At 42.4% G+C, this 26,001-nt stretch overlaps 1 protein-coding gene and 1 long non-coding RNA gene across 4 annotated transcripts in view; both read left to right on the top strand.

The window, feature by feature from the left end:
* The window catches only part of AEBP2 (AE binding protein 2), a 181,203-nt gene that overhangs the window by 101,355 nt on the left and 53,847 nt on the right, over nucleotides 1-26,001 (top strand). The gene's annotated exons all lie outside the window — the stretch shown is intronic.
* LOC128664286 (uncharacterized) lies at nucleotides 22,804-25,676 on the top strand. Its single transcript, XR_008402941.1, has 3 exons — nucleotides 22,804-22,834; nucleotides 23,498-24,500; nucleotides 25,164-25,676. It is a non-coding gene; the product is annotated as an uncharacterized LOC128664286 (long non-coding RNA).

The following is a 26,001-nucleotide window of genomic DNA, read 5'->3' as shown; positions in this document are numbered from 1 at the left end:
AGAAGGAAGGCTTATTTAACAGGGCTCAAAGACTGGTGGACACTGTTAAAGGGCAATCGATTATTTCACTGTGAAAATATAATCGTTATACAAGTTTTATTAGTGTTTTATGGGGTTTTATTCCACATGGCAGAATTTTAGACACCTATTTAGGGTTTTGAAGGCCCCACAACTCTGGAGAGGGAGGGGGCCTAAATTTCGCGCCTCAGTTGCGCAGTCCATATTGCAGACAGCTTCATGCAGCTTCACGTGGAGGGTCCAAAGATTACTGAAGGACTTCATAGAGGCTTATTTTCATCAAATTAATCCCCAGGGGCAAGGTAGGGCCACAGCAGATTGCTGTGGCACGGTGCTGTAGTTTGCTGACCGGTTGTCAGCTTTAGGTTGCTCCGGTTCGGAATTAAGGGGTTAATTGACTTGAAATTTACTGTGCAATCATTCCAAAGCATTAAGATAGTGTGGTAAAAATTTCATAAAGATTGGATCATTTTTTCAGATTTAGTAAAAAAGTGTGCGCTTTTATTATTTAAAGGCACAGTACCGTTTTTCCTCAAATTGTATATTTCAGTATTTGAGTGCTAAGTCTGTTTAACATGTCTGAGCCTGCAGATAGATGTTGCTCTATGTGTTTAGTGGCCATGGTGGAACCCCCTTTAGATTTGTGTGTTAAGTTTGCTAATGTATCTAGGCATTTTAAAGACCACGATGTTTCGCTTAAAAATGGAGCCCAAGATGATTCTTTAACAGAAGGTAATGAGGATAGCCCACCTTCCTCTCCCCATGTGTCGACACCAGTTACGCCCGCGCAAGCGATGCCTAGTACCTCTAGCGCATTGGCCCCTATTACATTACAACAATTAGCAGCAGTTATGGATAATTCCCTTGCAGCATTTTTGTCCAAACTTCCAGTTTTTCCTAAAAAGCGTGATAGCTCGGTTTTAAGAACAGAGTATGAGCAATCAGATGCTTTGGAGGGTTTATCTGTTGTACCCTCACAACACTCTGAAGTGTTGGCGAGAAATTTCTGACACTGGAAAGGTTTCTCAGCGGGCAGACTCAGATTCCTTAGCGTTAAAGTTTAAGCTTGAACACCTCCGCGTCCTGCTTAAGGAGGTATTAGCTACGCTAGATGATTGCGACCCCATGGTGGTCCCAGAGAAATTGTGTAAAATGGACAGATATCTAGAAGTCCCAGTATACACTGATGCGTTTCCGATCCCGAAGAAGGTGGCGGATATTGTGGATAGGGAGTGGGAGAGACCAGGTGTACCCTTTGTTCCCCCCCTATCTTTAAGAAAATGTTCCCCATTACTGATCCCAGGCGTGACGCGTGGCAGATGGTCCCTAAGGTAGAGGGGGCAGTTTCAACACTTGCCAAGCGCACAACCATACCAATTGAAGACAGTTGTGCGTTCAAAGATCCTATGGATAAAAAATTAGGTTTACTAAAGAAAATATTTGTTCAACAAGGTTTCCTTCTCCAATCTATTGCCTGCATTATTCCAGTGACTACTGCAGCGGCTTTCTGGTTTGAGGCGCTGGAGGAGTCGCTCCAGACGGAGACCTCATATGACGAAATTATGGATAGAATTAAGGCTCTAAAGCTGGCCAATTCTTTTATCACAGATGCCGCTTTGCAATTAACTAAGTTAGCGGCGAAAAATTCGGGTTTTGCCATCATGGAGCGCAGAGAGCTTTGGCTTAAATCATGGTCAGCCTATGTGTCGTCTAAGACAAAGTTACTGAATATTCCTTTCAAGGGAAAGACACTTTTCGGGCCTGAGTTGAAAGAGATTATTTCGGATATCACTGGGGGAAAGGGCCATGCCCTCCCGCAAGATAGGCCTTTTAAGGCTAAAAACAAGGCTAATTTTCGTTCCTTTCGCAACTTCAGGAACGGTCCTACCTCAACCTCTGTGACCGCAAAACAAGAGTGTAACTCTCCACAGCCCAAGGCGACTTGGAAGCCTTTGCAGGGCTGGAACAAGGGTAAACAGGCCAAGAAGCCTGCAGCTACTACTAAGAGAGCATGAAGGGGTAGCCCCAGATCCGGAACCGGATCTGGTAGGGGGCAGACTCTATCTCTTTGCTCAGGCCTGGGCAAGAGATGTTCCCGATCCCTGGGCATTAGAGATAGTTGCTCAGGGATATCTTCTAGAATTCAAGGACTCTCCTCCAAGGGGAAGGTTCCACATTTCTCGTCTGTCTTCAGACCAGACAAAGAAAGAGGCGTTCTTACGCTGTGTAGAAGATCTACTCAAGATGGGAGTGATATATCCAGTCCCAATTACAGAACAAGGACTGGGTTTTTACTCTAATCTGTTTGTCGTTCCCAAAATGGAAGGAACTTTCAGACCAATCCTGGATCTAAAAATTCTAAACAAATTCCTCAGAGTTCCATCCTTCAAGATGGAGACCATTCGGACAATCTTACCGATGATCCAGGAAGGTCAATATATGACTACCGTGGATTTAAAGGATGCGTACCTTCATATTCCTATCCACAAAGATCACCATCAGTTCCTAAGGTTCGCTTTTCTGGACAAGCATTACCAGTTCATGGCCCTTCCCTTCGGGTTGGCCACCACTCCCAGAATTTTCACAAAGGTGCTAGGGTCCCTTCTAGCGGTACTAAGACCGCGGGGCATTGCAGTAGCACCCTATCTGGACGACATCTTAATACAGGCGTCGTCTTTTCCCAGAGCCAAGGCTCATACGGATATTATTCTGGCCTTTCTAAGGTCTCACGGGTGGAAGGTGAACACCGAAAAAAGTTCTCTGTCCCCACTCACAAGGGTTCCCTTCCTGGTAACATTAATAGACTCGGCAGAAATGAAAATATTTCTGACAGAGGTCAGAAGGTTAAAGCTTCTAAGCACTTGCCGAGCTCTTCATTCCATTCCTCGGCCATCTGTAGCTCAGTGCATGGAGGTAATCGGATTAATGGTAGCAGCAATGGACGTAGTCCCTTTTGCTCTAATTCATCTCAGACCACTGAAATTGTGCATGCTCAAACAGTGGAATGGGGATTATGCGGATTTGTCTCCTCAAATCCAACTGGATCAGAAAACCAGAGATTCTCTTCTCTGGTGGTTGTCTCAGGATCACCTGTCTCAGGGAATGTGCTTCCGCAGACCGGAGTGGATCATTGTAATGACAGACGCCAGTCTGTTAGGCTGGGGCGCGGTCTGGGGCACACTGAAAGCTCAGGGCCTATGGTCTCGGGAAGAGTCTCTTCTGCCGATTTAAACATTTTGGAACTGAGAGCGATATTCAATACACTCCAGGCATGGCCTCAGCTAGCGGTGGCCAAGTTCATCAGATTTCAGTCGGACAACATCACGACTGTAGCATACATCAATCATCAGGGAGGAACAAAGAGTTCCTTAGCGATGAAGGAAGTAACCAAGATAATCAGGTGGGCGGAGGATCACTCTTGCCACCTATCTGCAATTCACATCCCAGGAGTAGACAACTGGGAAGCGGATTTCCTAAGTCGTCAAGCTTTCCACCCGTGGGAGTGGGAACTCCACCCAGAAGTATTTGCTCAGCTGACTCAGCTTTGGGGCATTCCAGAGTTGGATCTGATGGCGTCCCGTCAGAACACCAAACTTCCTCTTTACGGATCTAGGTCCAGGGATCTCAAGGCGGCATTGATAGATGCTTTAGTAGCGCCTTGGTCCTTCAATCTGGCCTATGTCTTTCCACCGTTTCCCCTTCTCCCTCGGCTGGTAGCCAGAATCAAACAGGAGAAGGCCTCGGTAATTCTGATAGCGCCTGCGTGACCACGCAGGACTTGGTATGCAGACCTAGTGGACATGTCATCTGTTCCACCATGGACACTGCCAATGAGGCAGGATCTTCTGATACAGGGTCCATTCAAGCATCCAAATCTAGTTTCTCTGCAGCTGACTGCTTGGAGATTGAACGCTTAATTCTATCCAAGCGTGGGTTCTCTGAATCAGTCATAGATACTCTGATTCAAGCTAGAAAACCTGTCACCAGGAAAATTTACCATAAGATATGGAGGAAATATCTTTGTTGGTGTGAATCCAAGGGTTACTCGTGGAGTAAAATTAGGATTCCAAGAATATTGTCTTTTCTCCAAGAAGGATTGGAGAAAGGTTTATCAGCTAGTTCCTTAAAGGGGCAGATATCCGCTCTGTCTATCCTTTTACACAAGCGTCTGGCAGAAGTACCAGATGTTCAAGCGTTTACACAGGCGTTAGTCAGAATCAATCCTGTCTATAAACCTGTGGCTCCTCCATGGAGTCTAAATTTAGTTCTTTCAGTTCTTCAAGGGGTTCCGTTTGAACCTTAACATTCCATAGATATTAAGTTATTATCTTGGAAAGTTTTGTTTTTGGTAGCTATATCTTCTGCTCGAAGAGTTTCAGAATTGTCTGCTTTGCAGTGTAATTCACCCTATCTGGTGTTCCATGCAGATAAGGTAGTTTTGCGTACCAAACCTGGTTTTCTTCCTAAAGTTGTTTTCTAATAAGAACATTAACCAGGAGATCATTGTTCCTTCTTTGTGTCCTAATCCAGCTTCTAAGAAGGAACGGATTTACACAATCTTGATGTGATTCGTGCTTTGAAATTCTTTTTACAAGCAACTAAGGATTTCAGACAAACATCATCCTTGTTTGTTGTCTATTCTGGTAAGAGGAGAGGTCAAAAAGCGACGGCTACCTCTTTCCTTCTGGTTGAAAAGCATCATCCGATTGGCTTATGAGACTGCTGGGCAGCAGCTTCCTGAACGAATTACAGCTCATTCCACCAGAGCTGTGGCTTCTACTTGGGCCTTCAAGAATGAGGCTTCTGTTGAACAGATTTGTAAGGCAGCGACTTGGTCTTCACTGCATACTTTTGCCAAATTTTACAAATTCGATACTTTTGCTTCTTCGGAGGCTATTTTTGGGAGAGAGGTTTTGCAAGCAGTGGTGCCTTCCGTTTAAGGTGCCTGACTTGTTCCCTCCCTTCATCCGTGTCCTAAAGCTTTGGTATTGGTATCCCACAAGTAAGGATGAATCCGTAGACTGGATACACCTTGCAAGAGAAAACAGAATTTATGCTTACCTGATAAATTACTTTCTCTTGCGGTGTATCCAGTCCACGGCCCGCCCTGGCAATTAAGTCAGGTTAAAATGTATTGTTCAAACTACAGTCACCACTGCACCCTATGGTTTCTCCTTTTTCTCCTAACCGTCGGTCGAATGACTGGGGGGCGGAGCCAGAGGGGGAGCTATATGGACAGCTCTGCTGTGTGTTCTCTTTGCCATTTCCTGTAGGGAATGAGAATATCCCACAAGTAAGGATGAATCCGTGGACTGGATACACCGCAAGAGAAAGTAATTTATCAGGTAAGCATAAATTCTGTTTTTAAATTCGGGCCCTAACTTTGTGTCGGTAGCTCACTGTCCCGTCTTCCACCAGCCTTGGTTCCTGCTGCTAAACCTTGGTTTTAAGATATGTGAAATGACTGCCAGGAAAAATAGTTTGAAGCATTTCATTGTGACCGTTTTTAATGAGTTTTATTTTTAAATTGTAACCTAAAATATAATACATGGCATTATCACTGTGTGCACTCCTGCCTGATGTGTATCGCTGCTGTACTTTTCCACATTTACTACATAAACAGATGACATTTTGTTTTTATTATATTTAACTCCTTAACGACCTGCATTGTACCCTGCGCTATTAGCAGATGTGAAGCAGTGCAGAAATTGTGTAATGGGGAACACCCTAGGCTAGGGATCGTAGGGACCGGGGCCCCTGTGATACCATGTCTGCATGTGAGACTACTCGGCAGCAGTACAGCTACTGTGCATGCAATCACTGTGACAGCCAGAATGGAGCCTAGATACAAGCATGGTCATGTGATCACTGTGACAGCCAGTGATAAAAACTACATGTTAAAAATCACAGGTCATTGATTAAGCCATTGTCTTTGTCCCTCCCCTTCTGTCTCCTGGTATAGTGACATTTATTTAAATAGTGTTTATTTTTTGTATAACTTTATTTTAATAAAGTTTTTTTTACCCCTTAGTTTTATTTTCTGCCCTTGACAATAGAAGGGTTAAATTTGTGTAAAAATCCCTCTAGATAAATGTCCTGTGGTGTCTTAATTCTATAAATATATAATTTTATGTAGTGACCGCTAATTAGCTCGTAGTCTAAGCATAGCAAATAGCGTTAAACCAATAATTCCATCTTTGTAGTATTTGGCCTATAATTGCTACAAATTACTTGTAAACGTAGACATGGGGTATTCCTAAAATCAGGTCAGCATAACAACTCAATTGGGTGGTATTGATACATACACTAGTTTTGTAAAATATAATGTTAAAACAACTAGACTGTAAATCACAACCCACAGTCAAAGTAATTGATGCTGTGTGGTAACCTGCAGAATCTTAATACTGTTGTTTATTTAAAAATAAGTCTATTAAAGGGACATTTCAGCCTAAATTGGAATCCACATGGCTGCATTTCAGTTTTGAACAAAAGCATTTTTGTAATATACATACATTAGCAAGAATGCTCGTAATGAAAGCTGTAGCTATTTCAAAAGTGTATTTAAGTATGCTCCGTGCACCAGCATTTTACACACATCTCTTGCTCAGAGAGCCTAAAGTGCTTGTACCATCTGGTAGTGTCTCAGTGTAATTGCTGACATGATACAAACCCCCCTGGCTCTCTGAGCAGTTGCAGTATTTAAAATGTTGGTGCACTGAGAATATCTAGCTATGCTTCACATGCACAGAAAAATTCTAACACTAAAACAGTTATAACTCTTACTAGAAGCATTTTTGCCAATGCATTTATATTGCAAATACAGGTAGCCCTCAGTTTACGCCGGGGTTAGGTTCCAGAAGGAATGGTTGTAAATCGAAACCGTTGTAAAACGAGGGTCACCTGTATGTTTCTATTCAAAGATGTAATTCATCTGCGTGCATTTAAATTTTGAGCGGAATGTCCCTTTAAACAGTTTTTCTATTGGCCCTATTGTTGCACAGTGCTGGTGATGTATACGTATGTTAAAATGCTTGTCTTTCTCAGGTGGTTTTCCTATGAAGAAGAATTGCTCACATAAAGTAGTTAGTGTTTAGAGCTTATTGCCTGAGGTGTCAGCAGTCACAAGATACGCTGCTTTCATTTGTTTTTAATGAATCTGGATAAAATAAAAGGCAAATTCTTAGTGTTGCAAATCTGTAACCTGAAGTTTCTTCCATCTTGTGTTTGCATAACGATCTTTTTGTAAAAGCTTTTTTATGCAGATCTTTTGCAATACATTTCTGTGTAAAATGACTGTATTGTTACTTTAGCTCCCAATACAACGAGGCATATTGCTTACCTCTCTCAGCTGATGCAATATGTTGTGAGCTGAGTGCATATAAACCCGGGTGCTCTTGCTTTTTGCTTGTAAATGCAGTTACTAAAAGGTGGAAGGTGATTTCAGGGAACATTTATTTCTAAATTATCTAAAGATTTCGCTGCTCTTCGTTTGATGCTAGGGGCGGTTACTTTGTGAAACTTTCAGCCCTTTTAAATCCTTTCATGCTTGTTCATACTTTATCCACCCTTTGCCATATGAACAGCTGTAGGTTTGGACAGAGTTTAAAGTGATAGTAAAGTTGAATGACTTAAAGCCCAAAAACATGTACACTTTAAGTCATTGAACTTTACAATGACGCTTCTTTTTTTAAATTCTTACCTTTTTGTTACTGTAAACTTACCTCCGCCTGCATCTCCTTCAGTATTTAGCATATCGATGACAAGCCGACTTCTCCAATCATATGCCCACTTTGGCGTCCAGCTTGTGAGGCACACGATTGGAAGTCATCAATATGCTAAATACTGAAGGAGATGCGGGCGTAGGTTTGGCGGTAAGTTTATAGTAACGAAAAAGTAAGAATTAAAAAAAAAAAAGCGTCATTGTAAAGTTTAATGTCTTAAAGTGCCCAGGTTTTTAAGAGTATTTTTAAATACTGTGCTTTAAGTCATTCAACTTTACAATCATTTTAAATCTAGAAATTGGCACTCTGTTTCACTGAAGGAAATGTATTTTTTTTTTTTAAAGGATTTCTACTCTTAAAACTAGGTGAGCTGGGCACACACACACTCTCTATCACTTTTACTAATACCCCAAGAGTAAATGTGCTGCGCATTGTGCTAATTGCACGAGGAGCCATTCAGCCGTGTTTGCTAGAAGACGTACAACCTGTCATGGTCACATCTTTAGCATTTGTAATGATTTCCAGTGTAACACTGGCCTATAAGATGCAGAACATGTATCAGTACACACACACAAGCTGTGACTATAAGATGCAGAACATGTATCAGTACACACACAAGCTGTGACTATAAGATGCAGAACATGTATCAGTACACACACACAAGCTGTGACTATAAGATGCAGAACATGTATCAGTACACACACACAAGCTGTGACTATAAGATGCAGAACATGTATCAGTACACACACACAAGCTGTGACTATAAGATGCAGAACATGTATCAGTACACACACACAAGCTGTGACTATAAGATGCAGAACATGTATCAGTACACACACACAAGCTGTGACTATAAGATGCAGAACATGTATCAGTACACACACACAAGCTGTGACTATAAGATGCAGAACATGTATCAGTACACACACACACAAGCTGTGACTATAAGATGCAGAACATGTATCAGTACACACACACACAAGCTGTGACTATAAGATGCAGAACATGTATCAGTACACACACACACAAGCTGTGACTATAAGATGCGGAACATGTATCAGTACACACACACAAGCTGTGACTATAAGATGCGGAACATGTATCAGTACACACACACAAGCTGTGACTATAAGATGCGGAACATGTATCAGTACACACACACAAGCTGTGACTATAAGATGCGGAACATGTATCAGTACACACACACACAAGCTGTGACTATAAGATGCGGAACATGTATCAGTACACACACACACAAGCTGTGACTATAAGATGCGGAACATGTATCAGTACACACACACACAAGCTGTGACTATAAGATGCAGAACATGTATCGGTACACACACAAGCTGCTCCGTCGCATTTCACAAATCCGTACCTCAGTCACTTTTACCTCTTAACTAGTTGTTTAATTCAATAAATTATACTGATTAAAGGGACAGTAAAGTAAAACTATATTTCTTTCCTAAGACATGGAGAGTCCACAACGTCATTCCAATTACTAGTGGGATATTCACTCCTGGCCAGCAGGGGGAGGCAAAGAGCACCCCAGCAGAGCTGTTAAAGGGACAGTCTACACCAGAATTTTTATTGTTTTAAAAGATAGATAATCCCTTTATTACCCATTTCCCAGTTTTGTATAACTAACAGTTATAATATACTTTTAACCTCTGTGATTATCTTGTATCTAAGCCTCTGCAAACTGCCCCTTTTTTCAGTTCTTTGACAGACTTGCAGTCTAGCCAACCAGTGCCTGCTCGACAGATAACTTCTTGTGCACGAGCAGTGTTATCTATATGAAATACGTGAACTAACACCCTCTAGTGGTGAAAAACTGTTAAAATGCAATCTGAAAGAGGTGGGCTTCAAGAAATTAGCATATGAACCGCCTAGGTTAAGCTTTCAACTAAGAATACCAAGAGAACAAAGCAAAATTGGTGATAAAAGTAAATTGGAAAATTGTTTAAAATTATATGCTCTATCTGAATCATGAAAGTTTATTTTGGCCTAGACTGTCCCTTTTAGTGTCACTTCCCTTACCCATAACCCCCAGTCATTCTCTTTGCCTCTGTTAATGGAGGATGTGAAGTTGGTGTCTGAAGATAATTATTCATTTTTTGGCTACTTTTCCCTGCAAGCAAGGATTTGGGTTTAGCTGAGTCCACATCAGTGTCTTGAGTAAGAGTAGTGGTGGCTTTTAAGCGGTTGGAAAGTGGTGAGGTGGTTTTGCTTTGTTTTCTAACATATTGCTGCCTATGGTATAGAAAGCCAGAGTTGGTTACTCTGTTCTTTCTTTTTCTACAGGTCTCTGATAGGAGTATGTGTCCTTTCACACCTTGTGAGCTGTCTTCATGCCCGACAGCTGAATATGCAGGTAAGTGCTTTTTGTCTTCTAGTTACTGGAGACTTGCACTTTTCAGGTTTTGTTTTTAAAAAAAAAAGGAACAAACAAGAGACTGCATTTTTTTTTTGGGACATAATAATCCTTGGTTAAGGGTTTATTCGGGCAGAGTGCAGGCACGTTTGTATGTGAGAGGAGACTGATAACTTTCCTTATGTGTAATGGGACTGTTTCCTTAGGCTGAAGGCGATCTTTTTTTTATTTGTGAGGGAGATGTTTAGATATTTGTAGACAACCTGCTGTTTTCTTGCTGCCCGTTGGAAATTTGACCAGATCCGTTAGTTTAGTAAGGCTGAGACACGTTTGCACGCTTTGTTAGTGCGCAGTTTCTGTGTGTGCTGGTCACGTGACAACCGAATTTCCGCTTGTATGCTGAAGCGGAGGGGTGTCATTCTCTGCAGGCTATCGGCTGTGACGGCTTTTGGAGCTTCTCTCTTATTTGGCTACTAACGGTGACGGTAGGGCACCTCAGTCTGACTGAGGTGTAGAGGTGTTAAAATGTTTGCTTATTTTTGGGGTCATATTAACGCTTTGTAGTATCCCAGTTTTCCTTGTTAAAAAGGCAATTACAACACTTTGAAGAAGTTCAGTTTCTTTTAAAGTGACAGTAAACTTTTTTGTTTCATTTTACTTTTTTTTTTTATCTTAGCTATGGACACTGAACAGGAGCCTATTTCATTTGATAAATGTTTATGTTTAGAGGCCCAAATTGTTTTCCCTATGCAATTTTGCTCCTCATGTTTAGCTAAGACCCTAAAACTTTAAGGGACAGTCTACAATAGAATTGTTATTGTTTTAATAGATAGATAATCCCTTTATTACCCATTCCCCAGTTTTGCATAACCAACACAGTTATATTAATATACATTTTACCTCTGTGATTACCTTGTAGCTAGGAACCTTCTTCCAGCCCCCTGATCACATGACTGTGACTGTTTATTATCTATTGACTTGCATTTAGCATTGTTTTGTGCTAAATCTTAAATAACCCCCTGTGCCTGAACACAGTGTTATCTATATGGCCCACATGTACTTTCAGTCTCTTTGTGTTGAAAAGCATTTTAAAAAGCATGTAATAAGAGGCAGCCGTCAAGGGCTTAGAAATAAGCATATGAGTCTGTCTAGGTTTAAAAGCAAATTTAATGATAAAAGTAAATTGGAAAGTTGATTAAAATGTCCTATCTAAATAATGAAAGTTTAATTTATACTAGACTGTCCCTTTTAAAAATAAATTTCTCTCTTCTGAGCCTATTGTGTCTCAGGATAATGCTGTTCAGGATATGCCGCAGCTTTCTCCTCAAACGTCCCAAGACTTGATGGCATCACATACAGTGCCCTGCGGTTCCTCTCAACCTCCTGGAGGTGTATATTTGCCAATAGATTTTGCTGCACAGATATCTTCTGCAGTATCTGCGACTTTATCGGCTTTTCCCATGATGGGGAAGCGCAAGAGGAAATAATTTTTCTGATAAGGTGTCTGTCCCATCTGCTGCTGCGAAAGTTGACCTCCCTCATAAGTCTGATGAGGAGGATACCTCTGTAGCTTCTGGGGGTGAAATCTCAGACCCTGACAGTATAAATCCTTTGCCTGATTCTGAAGAAGTAGACTTCAGATTTAAAGGGACACTGAACCCAATTTTTTTCTTTTGTTATTCAGGTAGATCATAAAATTTTAAGCAACTTTCTAATTTACTCCTATTATCAAATTTTCTTCATTCTCGGTATCTTTATTTGAAATGCAAGAATGTAAGGTTAGATGCCGGCCCATTTTTGGTGAACAACCTGGGTTGTCCTTGCTGATTGGTGGATAAATTCATCAACCACTAAAAAAGTGCTGTCCAGAGTACTGAACCAAAAAAGGCTTAGATGCCTTTTTCAAGTAAAGATAGCAAGAGAACAAAGAAATTGCTAATAGGAGTAAATTAGAAAGTTGCTTAAAATGGCATGCTTTATCTGAATCACGAAAGAAAAAAAATGGGTTCAGTGTCCCTTTAAGCTTGAACACCGGTTACTTTTAAAGGAGGTATTGGCTACTTTGGACAACTCAGATTCTTGTCGCTGTCAACCCTAAGAAATCTAGTAAGCTTCATAAATACTATGATGATCCTTCCTCTGTGGAAGGGTTTCCTGTTCCAGACGGTGTCGGAGATCATTACACAGGAATGGGATAAGCCAGGGTTTCTTTTTCCCTGTCTTTAAAAAGATGTTTCCTGTTGCTGACTCCATTCGAGACTCATGGTGCACGGTGCCTAAGGTAGAAGGGGCTATTTCTACGCTGGCCAAGAGAAACACGATTCCTATAGAGCAGGGGTATCAAACTCCAAGTATCTGGGGGCCACTGGTCAAGTGTTCTTCCCCCATGGAGGCTGCTTGAACTGAGTGAGTAAATATACTAGGAAGTGACCTTTATCCAAGTAGTAGTGAATAGTGGGAGTTGTAGCCCACAATAGACATACACAGTTGTATATTTATCTTATGAGTACCAAGTGAAGTGATCATCTTGGAACTGTATAGCAATTTAAAAGTGATATTTACCCAACGCAGTGCGTGGTGGGAGTCTACACTGGATGCTTTGTCTTTATATTTGTCTCCTGAGTGCCTATAGAGAATATCAACTAGTTACAACTTTTAGAACCTTAAAAAAAAAATTGACAGCCCAAAAGAATGGTTTACCTATTAAACAAGAGAGGGCCAGATGAAACTATCTTGAGGGCTGCATTTGGCCCTGGGGCCTGTACTTTGAGACCACTGCTATAGAGGATAGCTGTTCTTTTAAGGATCCCATGGACAAAAAGCTGGAGGCTTATTTAAAGAAAATATATGTTCATTAGGGTCTTCAATGGCAACCTGCTGTTTGTATTGTTACGGTAACAAGCCCTGCATCTTATTGGTGTGATGCTTTGTCCGAGTTGATTTTAGAGGATACTCCGCTAGAGGAGATCCAAGATGGGATCAAGGCTCTCAAACTGGCCAATTCTTTTATCTCTAATGCCAACATGCAAGTTATTAATCTGGGAGCCAAGATGTCTGGCTTCACTGTTCTAGCCTGCAGGGCTTTGTGGCTGAAATCTTGGTCAGCTGATGTTACCTCCAAGTCCAAGCTCCTGTCGCTACCTTACAAGGGTAAGACCCTGTTTAGTCCTGGTCTGGCGGAGATAATTTCTGAAATTACGGCTGGAAAGGGGTCTTTTCTACTTCAACACAAGAAGAATAGGCCTAAGGTGCACCAAAATTCAAATTTTTGTTCCTTTCGTAACTTCAAAAGTCTTCCTCCTCATCTTCCAAGCTGGAGCAGGCCAAGTTCTCTTGGAGATCCAATCAGACTTGGAACAAGGGGAAGCAATTGAAGAAGCCTTCATCTAAGTCAGCATGAAGAGTCTGCCCCCAGTCGGAGATTGGATCAAGTGGGGGGCAGACTTTCCTTGTTTCGTCAAGCATGGATACGCCATGTCCCAGACCCTTGGGCTGTGGACATAGTATCTCACGGTTACAGAATAGAATTCAATTCTCGTCCTCCCAGGGGCAAATTCCTCTACTCAAGGTTATCTGCAGATCAGGTAAAAAGAGAGGCATTCTTAAGCTGTGTTCAGCACCTTTCCTCCCTGGGAGTTATTGTTCCAGTTTTGGTAAGGGAATAGGGTCTAGGATTCTATTCAACTCGGTGGTTCCCAAAAGAGAGGGAACATTTCAACCCATCTTAGACCTAAAGTGTCAACTAATTTCTCAGTGTACCATCCTTCAAAATGGAAACATATCGTTCCATTCTTTCTTTGGTCCAAGAGGGTCAGTTCATGACGACCATAGACCTGAAGGACGCGTATCTTCATGTTCCCATCCACAGGGATCACCACCAGTTCCTGAGATTCGCTTTTGTAGACAAGCACTTTCAATTTGTTGCTCTTCCGTTTGGCCTTGCCACAGCTCCCAGAATTTTCACAAAGTTTCTGGGGGGGCTCTTGGCAGTTGTCAGGTCTCGGGGGATTAGCTAAGAGAACCACTATTCCCATAGAGGATAGCTGTTCTTTCAAAGATCCTATGGATAAGAAGTTGGAGGGGTTGCTCAAAAAGATGTATGTACACCAGGGCTTACAATGGCAACCTGTGGTGTGTATTGCTACAGTTACTATTGTGGCGGCATACTGATTTGATGCGTTGTCTGATTGTATTCAGACCGACACTCCTTTTGAAGAGATCCAGGATAGGATCAAAGCCCTTAAGTTGGCCAATTCTTTTATTACAGATGCTTCCCTACAAGTTATCAAACTGGGAGCAAAAATTTCTGGTTTTTACGTACTGGCCTGCAGTGCCTTATGGTTGAAATCCTGGTCTGCGGATGTGTCGTCTGTCTAAGCTTTTGGCGATCCCGTTCAAGGGTAAGACCTTGTTTGGTCCGGGATTGGCAGAGATTATTTCTGACATTACGTGAGGAAAGGGTCATTTCCTCCCTCAGGATAAGAGGAATAAACAGAAAGGACGTCTGAGTAATTTTTGTTCCTTTCGAAAATTCAAGGGTAAGCCTTCCTCTCCCTCTAACAAGCAGGAACAGTCAAATCCTTCCTGGAAGCCTAACCAGTCTTAGAACAAGAGAAAGCAATCTAAGAAGCCCGCTAATGACTCAGTCAGCATGAAGGGCCTGCCCCCGATCTGGGACCGGATCTTGGGGGGGAGGGGCAGACTTTCCTTCTTTGCTCAGGCTTGGGTTCGGGATGTTCAGGATTCCTGGGCGGGGGACATCGTGTCTCAGGGATACAAACTAGAGTTAAAGACCTTTCCTCCCAGGGGCAGGTTTCGGCTCTCAAGATTATCTGTAGACCAGATAAAGAGAGGCGTTCTTACTGTGTTTGAAACCTTTCCGACCTGGGATTGATAGTTCCTGTTCCAAGACAGGAACAAGGTCTGGGATTTTACTCCAATCTGCTCGTGGTTCCCAAAAAAGAGGGAACTTTCAGACCAATTTTAGATCTCAAAAGTCTAAACAAGTTCACCGTCCTTAAAGATGGAAACTATTCGTTCAATTCTTCCCTTGGTTCAAGAGGGTCAATTTATGACAACTGTATATTTAAAGGACGCGTACCTACATGTTCCCATCCACCGGGATCATCACAGGTTTCTGAGGTTTGCATTCCTAGACAAACACTTCCAGTTTGTGGCTCTTCCATTCGGCCCTGCCACAGCTCCCAGAATTTTTTCAAAGGTTCTGGGATCCCTGTTGGCGGTGCTGGGGTTACAGGGCAATGCAGTGGCGCCTTATCTGGACGACATTCTGGTTCAGGGCCATCCTTTCAACAAGCAAACTCCCACACGGAGATGCTGTTAACCTTGCTGCGATCTCACGGATGGAAGGTGAATTTGGAAAAGAGTTCCTTAATTCCAACTGCAAGGGTAGTTTTCTAAGGAACCATAATAGATTCCCTATCAATGAAGATTTTTCTGACAGAAGTCATGAAATCAAAGATTTTCGATTCTTGTCTGGCGCTTCAGTCCTCTCCTCGGCCATCAGTGGCTCAATGTATGGAGGTAACCGGTCTGATGGTAGCGGCCATGGACATCATTCCGTTTGCCCGTTTCCACCTCAGACCTCTGCAGTTATATATGCTCAGGAAGTGGAACGGAGATTATGCGTCTACATCTGGATCAGGAGACAAGGGATTATCTTCTTTGGTGGTTGTCTCAGGATCATCTCTCCTAGGGAACTTGCTTCTGGAGACCCAACTGGGTGATTGTGACAACGGACGCCAGCCTGTTGGTATGGGGAGCAGTCTTGGGCTCTCTAAAGGCTCAGGGGATATGGACTCGGAAGGAGTCGGTTCTTACCATAAACATTCTGGAGCTGAGAGCAATCTTCAATGCTCTCCTGGCCTGGCCTCAGTTGGCTTTGGCCCGGTTTATCAGGTTCCAGTCGGACAACATAACTTCAGTAGCATACATCAACCATCAGGGGGGAACTCGGGAGTTCCTTGGCCATGACAGAGGTAGCTTGCGATCCACATTCCAGGAGTGGACAATTGGGAAGCGCATTTTCTGAGCATACAGACCTTTCACACGGGAGGGTGGGAACTCCATCCGGAAGTGTTTTCCAGCTTGATTCTCAAATGGGGACAGCCGGAACTGGATCTCATGCATCTCGGTAGAATGCCAAGCTCCCGAGGTACGGGTTGAGGGATCCTCAGGCTGTACTAATAGACGCTCTGGCGGTACCTTGGAATTTCAGTCTCGCATACCTATTTCCCCCGTTCGCTCTCCTTCCTCAAGTCATTGCTCGAATCAAACAGGAGAGGGCGTCGGTGATCCTTATCGCACCAGTGTGGCCTTGCAGGATCTGGTATGCAGACCTAGTAGAGATTTCATCTCTTCCACCTTGGAGACTTCCATTGATGAAGGGCCTTCTACTTCCTTCATCCAAATCTAGTTTCTCTGAAGCTGACTGCTTGGAGATTAAACGCTTAATTTTATCTAAGCGTGGTTTTTCTGAGTTGGTCATTGAGACCATGATTCAGGCTCGTAAGCCTGTGACTAGAAAGATTTACCATAATATATGGCGCAAATATCTGCATTGGTGTGAATCCAAAGGCTACTCTTGGAGTAGAGTTCGGATTCCTAGAATTTTGTCTTTTCTTCAAGAGGGTTTGGAGAAGGGTTTATCGGCAAGCTCCTTAAACGCTCAAATATCTGCCTTGTCTAGTTTGTTACATAAACGTCTGGCGGATGTACCAGACGTACAATCGTTCTGTCAGGCCTTGGTCAGGATCAGGCCTGTGTTTAAGCTGGTTACTCCTCCCTGGAGTCTTAACCTTATTCTTAAATTTCTACAGGCTCCGTTTGAGCCTATGCATTCCTTAAATTCCTTAGATATTAAATTGTTGTCTTGGAAAGTTTTGTTTCTTATTGCCATTTCATCTGCTCGTAGAGTTTCAGAGGTCTCGTCATTACAGTATGAGTGTCCTTACCTTATTTTTCATTCAGATAAGGTAGTTTTGCGTACTAAGTTAGGGTTTCTCTCTAAAGTGGTTTCAGATCGGAACATTAATCGGGAGATTGTTGTTATTTCTTTATGTCCTAACCCTCTTCTCATAAGGAACGTCTGTTGCACAACCTAGACGTGGTACGTGCTTTGAAATTCTATTTACAGGCGACTAAGGATTTTCGCCAGTCGTCTGCTCTGTTTGTAGTTTTCTCTGGGAAACGTAAGGGGCAGAAAGCTATGGCTACTTCTCTTTCCTTGTGGCTGAAGAGTATCATTCGTTTGGCTTATGAAACTGCTACGAGGGCTGTTTCCTTCTGGGCATTCAAAAATGAAACTTCTGTGGAACAGATTAGCAAGGCTGCAACTTGGTCCTCTCTCTACACACTTTTTCAAAATTCTATAAATTTGACATTTTTGCCTCGGCTGAGGCTTCCTTTGGGAGAAAGGTTCTTCAAGCAGTGGTGCCTTCTGTTTAGGTTCCCTGTCTTGTCCCTCCCTTATGTGTCCTCTAGCTTGGGTATTGATTCCCAATAGTAATTAGATGATCCGTGGACTCACCGTGTCATTAGAAAGAAAACTAAATTTATGCTTACCTGATAAATTTATTTCTTTACACGGTGAGTCCACGGCCTGCCCTGTTTTTTTTTAAGACAGGTTTTTTGTTATGATATAAACCTCAGGCACCTCTGCACCTTGTTGCTTCCTTTCTTTCCTTTTACTAAGGTCAAATGACTGGGGTGGGAAGGAAGGGAGGTGATATTTAACAGCTTTGCTGTGGTGCTCTTTGCCGCCTCCTGCTGGGCAGGAGTGATATTCCCAATAGTAATTAGATGATCCGTTGACTCACCGTGTCAAGAAAGAAATACATTTATCAGGTAAGCATAAATTTCGTTTTTATTTGTAAAATAGCAGTAAAAGATGCACAGAATTGCCTAAAACTATCCAACTTTTTCTCCCACCTCCTGTGGTAACATTGTGCTGCTCCTCACCCCCTCTCCTCACTGGACTAAACAAATGTCTCTGAGTAACAATCTCCTTGTAGGCAGAATTATATTTCACTGTACAAGCTAATTAGCCTAAAATCAGGCAGCTATGCCTTCTCTGCTGCACCAAATGGTTGCAATATAATAAATTAGCGCTAAACTTCTCACACACTTCTCAGTGAAATATAATCCTGGCTACAAGGATATTGTTTCTCAGACGTATGAGTAAGAAGTTTAGTCCGGTGAGGAGAGAGGGAGTAAGGAGCTGCGCAGTGTTACCGGAGGAGGTGGGAGACAAAGCTGGATAGTTTGTGTATCTCTTACTGTTATTTTACAGATAAAACAAGTTTCTCAGCAGTCCTCATACAAATGAGCCAGGCATGTCAGTAGGTGACTTCTTGTCTGTAGGGAGTGAGGGGAAAACAATAGCTCAGTGATTATAGTACGTAGGTATACATATTCAGTGAGCCAGGCATGTCAGTTAGTGACTTCTTGTCTGTAGGGAGTGAGGGGAAAACAATAGCTCAGTGATTATAGTACGTAGGTATACATATTCAGTGAGTCAGGCATGTCAGTTAGTGACTTCTTGTCTGTAGGGAGTGAGGGGAAAACAATAGCTCAGTGATTATAGTACGTAGGTATACATATTCAGTGAGTCAGGCATGTCAGTTAGTGACTTCTTGTCTGTAGGGAGTGAGGGGAAAACAATAGCTCGGTGATTATAGTACGTAGGTATACATATTCAGTGAGTCAGGCATGTCAGTTAGTGACTTCTTGTCTGTAGGGAGTGAGGGGAAAACAATAGCTCAGTGATTATAGTACGTAGGTATACATATTCAGTGAGTCAGGCATGTCAGTTAGTGACTTCTTGTCTGTAGGGAGTGAGGGGAAAACAATAGCTCAGTGATTATAGTACGTAGGTATACATATTCAGTGAGTCAGGCATGTCAGTTAGTGACTTCTTGTCTGTAGGGAGTGAGGGGAAAACAATAGCTCAGTGATTATAGTACGTAGGTATAAATATTCAGTGAGTCAGGCATGTCAGTTAGTGACTTCTTGTCTGTAGGGAGTGAGGGGAAAACAGTAACTCAGTGATTAGACTGTAGTAAGTATACATATTCAGTGAGTCAGGTATGTCAGTAGGTACTTCTTGTCTGTAGGGAGTGAGGGGAAAACAATAGCTCAGTGATTATAGTACGTAGGTATACATATTCAGTGAGTCAGGTATGTCAGTAGGTGACTTCCTGTCTGTAGGGAGTGAGGGGATAACAATAACTCAGTGATTATACTGTAGGACGTATACATATTCAGTGATTCAGGCATGTCAGTTAGTGACTTCTTGTCTGTAGGGAGTGAGGGGAAAACAATAGCTCAGTGATTATAGTACGTAGGTATACATATTCAGTGAGCCAGGCATGTTAGTTAGTGACTTCTTGTCTGTAGGGAGTGAGGGGAAAACAATAGCTCAGTGATTATAGTACGTAGGTATACATATTCAGTGAGTCAGGCATGTCAGTAGGTGACTTCTTGTCTGTAGGGAGTGAGGGGAAAACAATAGCTCAGTGATTATAGTACGTAGGTATACATATTCAGTGAGTCAGGCATGTCAGTTAGTGACTTCTTGTCTGTAGGGAGTGAGGGGAAAACAATAGCTCAGTGATTATAGTACGTAGGTATACATATTCAGTGAGTCAGGCATGTCAGTTAGTGACTTCTTGTCTGTAGGGAGTGAGGGGAAAACAATAGCTCAGTGATTATAGTACGTAGGTATACATATTCAGTGAGTCAGGCATGTCAGTTAGTGACTTCTTGTCTGTAGGGAGTGAGGGGAAAACAATAGCTCAGTGATTATAGTACGTAGGTATACATATTCAGTGAGTCAGGCATGTCAGTTAGTGACGTCTTGTCTGTAGGGAGTGAGGGGAAAACAATAGCTCAGTGATTATAGTACGTAGGTATACATATTCAGTGACTCAGGCATGTCAGTTAGTGACTTCTTGTCTGTAGGGAGTGAGGGGAAAACAATAGCTCAGTGATTATAGTACGTAGGTATACATATTCAGTGAGTCAGGCATGTCAGTGACTTCTTGTCTGTAGGGAGTGAGGGGAAAACAATAGCTCAGTGATTATAGTACGTAGGTATACATATTCAGTGAGTCAGGCATGTCAGTGACTTCTTGTCTGTAGGGAGTGAGGGGAAAACAATAGCTCAGTGATTATAGTACGTAGGTATACATATTCAGTGAGTCAGGCATGTCAGTAGGTGACTTCCTGTCTGTAGGGAGTGAGGGGAAAACAATAGCTCAGTGATTATAGTACGTAGGTATACATATTCAGTGAGTCAGGCATGTCAGTGACTTCTTGTCTGTAGGGAGTGAGGGGAAAACAATAGCTCAGTGATTATAGTACGTAGGTATACATATTCAGTGAGTCAGGCATGTCAGTTAGTGACTTCTTGTCTGTAGGGAGTGAGGGGAAAACAATAGCTCAGTGATTATAGTACGTAGGTATACATATTCAGTGAGTCAGGCATGTCAGTGACTTCTTGTCTGTAGGGAGTGAGGGGAAAACAATAGCTCAGTGATTATAGTACTTAGGTATACATATTCAGTGAGTCAGGCATGTCAGTTAGTGACTTCTTGTCTGTAGGCAGTTGTGCAGTGAGGGGAAAACAATAGCTCAGTGATTATAGTACATAGGTATACATATGCAGTGAGTCAAGCATGTCAGTTAGGGACTTCTTGTCTGTAGGCCGCTAGTTAGGGAGTCAGGGGAAAACAATAGCTCAGTGATTATAGTACATAGATATACATATTCAGTGAGTCAGGCATGTCAATAAGTGACTACTTGTCTGTAGGGAGTGGGGATAACAATAGGTCAGTAATTAGAGTATAGGTCATACGTATACATATTCAGTGAGTCAGGCATGTCAGTGACTTCCTGGCTGTAGGCAGAGAGAGGGGATAACAATAGGTCAGGGATTAGAGTATAGGACCTATGTATACATATTCAGTAAGCTGGGTATGTCAGTGTGTGACCTCCTGGCTGTAGGCAGTTAGGAAGTGAGGAGAAAACAGTAACTGTTAAGTGATTAGACTATAGTACGTATACATATTCAGTGAGTCAGGTATGTCAGTAGGTGACTTACTGTCTGTAGGGAGTGAGGGGAAAACAGTAACTCAGTGATTAGACTGTAGGACGTATACATATTCAGTGAGTCAGTTATGTCAGTAGGTGACTTCCTGTCTGTAGGGAGTGAGTGTAAACAGTAACTCAGTGATTAGACTGTAGTAAGTATACATATTCAGTGAGTCAGGTATGTCAGTAGGTGACTTCCTGTCTGTAGGGAGTGAGGGGAAAACAATAGCTCAGTGATTATAGTACATAGGTATACATATTCAGTGAGTCAGGTATGTCAGTAGGTGACTTCCTGTCTGTAGGGAGTGAGGGGAAAACAGTAACTCAGTGATTAGACTGTAGTACGTATACATATTCAGTGAGTCAGGTATGTCAGTAGGTAACTTCCTGTCTGTAGGGAGTGAGGGGAAAACAGTAACTCAGTGATTAGACTGTAGTACGTATACATATTCAGTGAGTCAGGTATGTCAGTAGGTAACTTCCTGTCTGTAGGGAGTGAGGGGAAAACAATAGCTCAGTGATTATAGTACGTAGGTATACATATTCAGTGAGTCAGGCATGTCAGTAGGTGACTTCCTGTCTGTAGGGAGTGAGGGGAAAACAGTAACTCAGTGATTAGACTGTAGGACGTATACATATTCAGTGAGTCAGGTATGTCAGTAGGTGACTTCCTGTCTGTAGGGAGTGAGGGGAAAACAATAGCTCAGTGATTAGACTATAGTAAGTATACATATTCAGTGAGTCAGGTATGTCAGTAGGTAACTTCCTGTCTGTAGGGAGTGAGGGGAAAACAGTAACTCAGTGATTAGACTATAGTAAGTATACATATTCAGTGAGTCAGGTATGTCAGTAGGTAACTTCCTGTCTGTAGGGAGTGAGGGGAAAACAGTAACTCAGTGATTAGACTGTAGTACGTATACATATTCAGTGAGTCAGTTATGTCAGTAGGTAACTTCCTGTCTGTAGGGAGTGAGGGGAAAACAGTAACTCAGTGATTAGACTGTAGTAAGTATACATATTCAGTGAGTCAGGTATGTCAGTAGGTGACTTCCTGTCTGTAGGGAGTGAGGGGAAAACAGTAACTCAGTGATTAGACTGTAGTACGTATACATATTCAGTGAGTCAGTTATGTCAGTAGGTGACTTCCTGTCTGTAGGGAGTGAGGGGAAAACAATAGCTCAGTGATTATAGTACGTAGGTATACATATTCAGTGAGTCAGGTATGTCAGTAGGTGACTTCCTGTCTGTAGGGAGTGAGGGGAAAACAGTAACTCAGTGATTAGACTGTAGGACGTATACATATTCAGTGAGTCAGTTATGTCAGTAGGTAACTTCCTGTCTGTAGGGAGTGAGGGGAAAACAGTAACTCAGTGATTAGACTGTAGTAAGTATACATATTCAGTGAGTCAGGTATGTCAGTAGGTGACTTCCTGTCTGTAGGGAGTGAGGGGAAAACAGTAACTCAGTGATTAGACTGTAGTAAGTATACATATTCAGTGAGTCAGGTATGTCAGTAGGTGACTTCCTGTCTGTAGGGAGTGAGGGGAAAACAGTAACTCAGTGATTAGACTGTAGTACGTATACATATTCAGTGAGTCAGGTATGTCAGGTGACTTCTTGCCTGTAGGGAGTGAGGGGAAAACAGTAACTCAGTGATTAGACTGTAGTAAGTATACATATTCAGTGAGTCAGGTATGTCAGTAGGTAACTTCCTGTCTGTAGGGAGTGAGGGGAAAACAGTAACTCAGTGATTAGACTGTAGTAAGTATACATATTCAGTGAGTCAGGTATGTCAGTAGGTGACTTCCTGTCTGTAGGGAGTGAGGGGAAAACAATAGCTCAGTGATTATAGTACATAGGTATACATATTCAGTGAGTCAGGTATGTCAGTAGGTGACTTCCTGTCTGTAGGGAGTGAGGGGAAAACAGTAACTCAGTGATTAGACTGTAGTACATATACATATTCAGTGAGTCAGGTATGTCAGTAGGTAACTTCCTGTCTGTAGGGAGTGAGGGGAAAACAGTAACTCAGTGATTAGACTGTAGTACGTATACATATTCAGTGAGTCAGGTATGTCAGTAGGTAACTTCCTGTCTGTAGGGAGTGAGGGGAAAACAATAGCTCAGTGATTATAGTACGTAGGTATACATATTCAGTGAGTCAGGCATGTCAGTAGGTGACTTCCTGTCTGTAGGGAGTGAGGGGAAAACAGTAACTCAGTGATTAGACTGTAGGACGTATACATATTCAGTGAGTCAGGTATGTCAGTAGGTGACTTCCTGTCTGTAGGGAGTGAGGGGAAAACAGTAACTCAGTGATTAGACTGTAGGACGTATACATATTCAGTGAGTCAGGTATGTCAGGTGACTTCCTGTCTGTAGGGAGTGAGGGGAAAACAGTAACTCAGTGATTAGACTGTAGGACGTATACATATTCAGTGAGTCAGGCATGTCAGTAGGTGACTTCCTGTCTGTAGGGAGTGAGGGGAAAACAGTAACTCAGTGATTAGACTGTAGGACGTATACATATTCAGTGAGTCAGGTATGTCAGGTGACTTCCTGTCTGTAGGGAGTGAGGGGAAAACAGTAACTCAGTGATTAGACTGTAGTACGTATACATATTCAGTAAGTCAGGTATGTCAGTAGGTAACTTCCTGTCTGTAGGGAGTGAGGGGAAAACAGTAACTCGGTGATTAGACTGTAGTACGTATACATATTCAGTGAGTCAGGTATGTCAGTAGGTAACTTCCTGTCTGTAGGGAGTGAGGGGAAAACAATAGCTCAGTGATTATAGTACGTAGGTATACATATTTAGTGAGTCAGGCATGTCAGTAGGTGACTTCCTGTCTGTAGGGAGTGAGGGGAAAACAGTAACTCAGTGATTAGACTGTAGGACGTATACATATTCAGTGAGTCGGGTATGTCAGTAGGTGACTTCCTGTCTGTAGGGAGTGAGGGGAAAACAGTAACTCAGTGATTAGACTGTAGGACGTATACATATTCAGTGAGTCAGGTATGTCAGTAGGTGACTTCCTGTCTGTAGGGAGTGAGGGGAAAACAGTAACTCAGTGATTAGACTATAGTAAGTATACATATTCAGTGAGTCAGGCATGTCAGTAGGTGACTTCCTGTCTGTAGGGAGTGAGGGGAAAACAATAGCTCAGTGATTATAGTACGTAGGTATACATATTCAGTGAGTCAGGCATGTCAGTAGGTGACTTCCTGTCTGTAGGGAGTGAGGGGAAAACAGTAACTCAGTGATTAGACTGTAGGACGTAGACATATTCAGTGAGTCAGTTATGTCAGTAGGTGACTTCCTGTCTGTAGGGAGTGAGGGGAAAACAATAGCTCAGTGATTATAGTATGTAGGTATACATATTCAGTGAGTCAGGTATGTCAGTAGGTGACTTCCTGTCTGTAGGGAGTGAGGGGAAAACAGTAACTCAGTGATTAGACTGTAGTAAGTATACATATTCAGTGAGTCGGGTATGTCAGTAGGTAACTTCCTGTCTGTAGGGAGTGAGGGGAAAACAGTAACTCGGTGATTAGACTGTAGTAAGTATACATATTCAGTGAGTCAGGTATGTCAGTAGGTGACTTCCTGTCTGTAGGGAGTGAGGGGAAAACAGTAACTCAGTGATTAGACTGTAGGACTTATACATATTCAGTGAGTCAGTTATGTCAGTAGGTAACTTCCTGTCTGTAGGGAGTGAGGGGAAAACAGTAACTCAGTGATTAGACTGTAGTAAGTATACATATTCAGTGAGTCAGGTATGTCAGTAGGTGACTTCCTGTCTGTAGGGAGTGAGGGGAAAACAGTAACTCAGTGATTAGACTGTAGTAAGTATACATATTCAGTGAGTCAGGTATGTCAGTAGGTGACTTCCTGTCTGTAGGGAGTGAGGGGAAAACAATAGCTCAGTGATTATAGTACATAGGTATACATATTCAGTGAGTCAGGTATGTCAGGTGACTTCCTGTCTGTAGGGAGTGAGGGGAAAACAGTAACTCAGTGATTAGACTGTAGTACGTATACATATTCAGTGAGTCAGGTATGTCAGTAGGTGACTTCCTGTCTGTAGGGAGTGAGGGGAAAACAGTAACTCAGTGATTAGACTGTAGTACGTATACATATTCAGTGAGTCAGGTATGTCAGGTGACTTCCTGTCTGTAGGGAGTGAGGGGAAAACAGTAACTCGGTGATTAGACTGTAGAACGTATACATATTCAGTGAGTCAGGTATGTCAGGTGACTTCCTGTCTGTAGGGAGTGAGGGGAAAACAGTAACTCAGTGATTAGACTGTAGAACGTATACATATTCAGTGAGTCAGGTATGTCAGTAGGTAACTTCCTGTCTGTAGGGAGTGAGGGGAAAACAATAGCTCAGTGATTAGACTGTAGTATGTATACATATTCAGTGAGTCAGGTATGTCAGTAGGTGACTTCCTGTCTGTAGGGAGTGAGGGGAAAACAGTAACTCAGTGATTAGACTGTAGTACGTATACATATTCAGTGAGTCAGGTATGTCAGTAGGTGACTTCCTGTCTGTAGGGAGTGAGGGGAAAACAGTAACTCAGTGATTAGACTGTAGGCCGTATACATATTCAGTGAGTCAGGTATGTCAGTAGGTGACTTCCTGTCTGTAGGGAGTGAGGGGAAAACAATAGCTCAGTGATTAGACTATAGTACGTATACATATTCAGTGAGTCAGGTATGTCAGTAGGTGACTTCCTGTCTGTAGGGAGTGAGGGGAAAACAATAGCTCAGTGATTAGAC

Source organism: Bombina bombina, chromosome 6 (genome assembly GCF_027579735.1).
Source record: "Bombina bombina isolate aBomBom1 chromosome 6, aBomBom1.pri, whole genome shotgun sequence".
Taxonomy (NCBI): Eukaryota; Metazoa; Chordata; class Amphibia; order Anura; family Bombinatoridae; genus Bombina; species Bombina bombina.
This window is presented reverse-complemented; position numbering and strand designations above follow the sequence as displayed.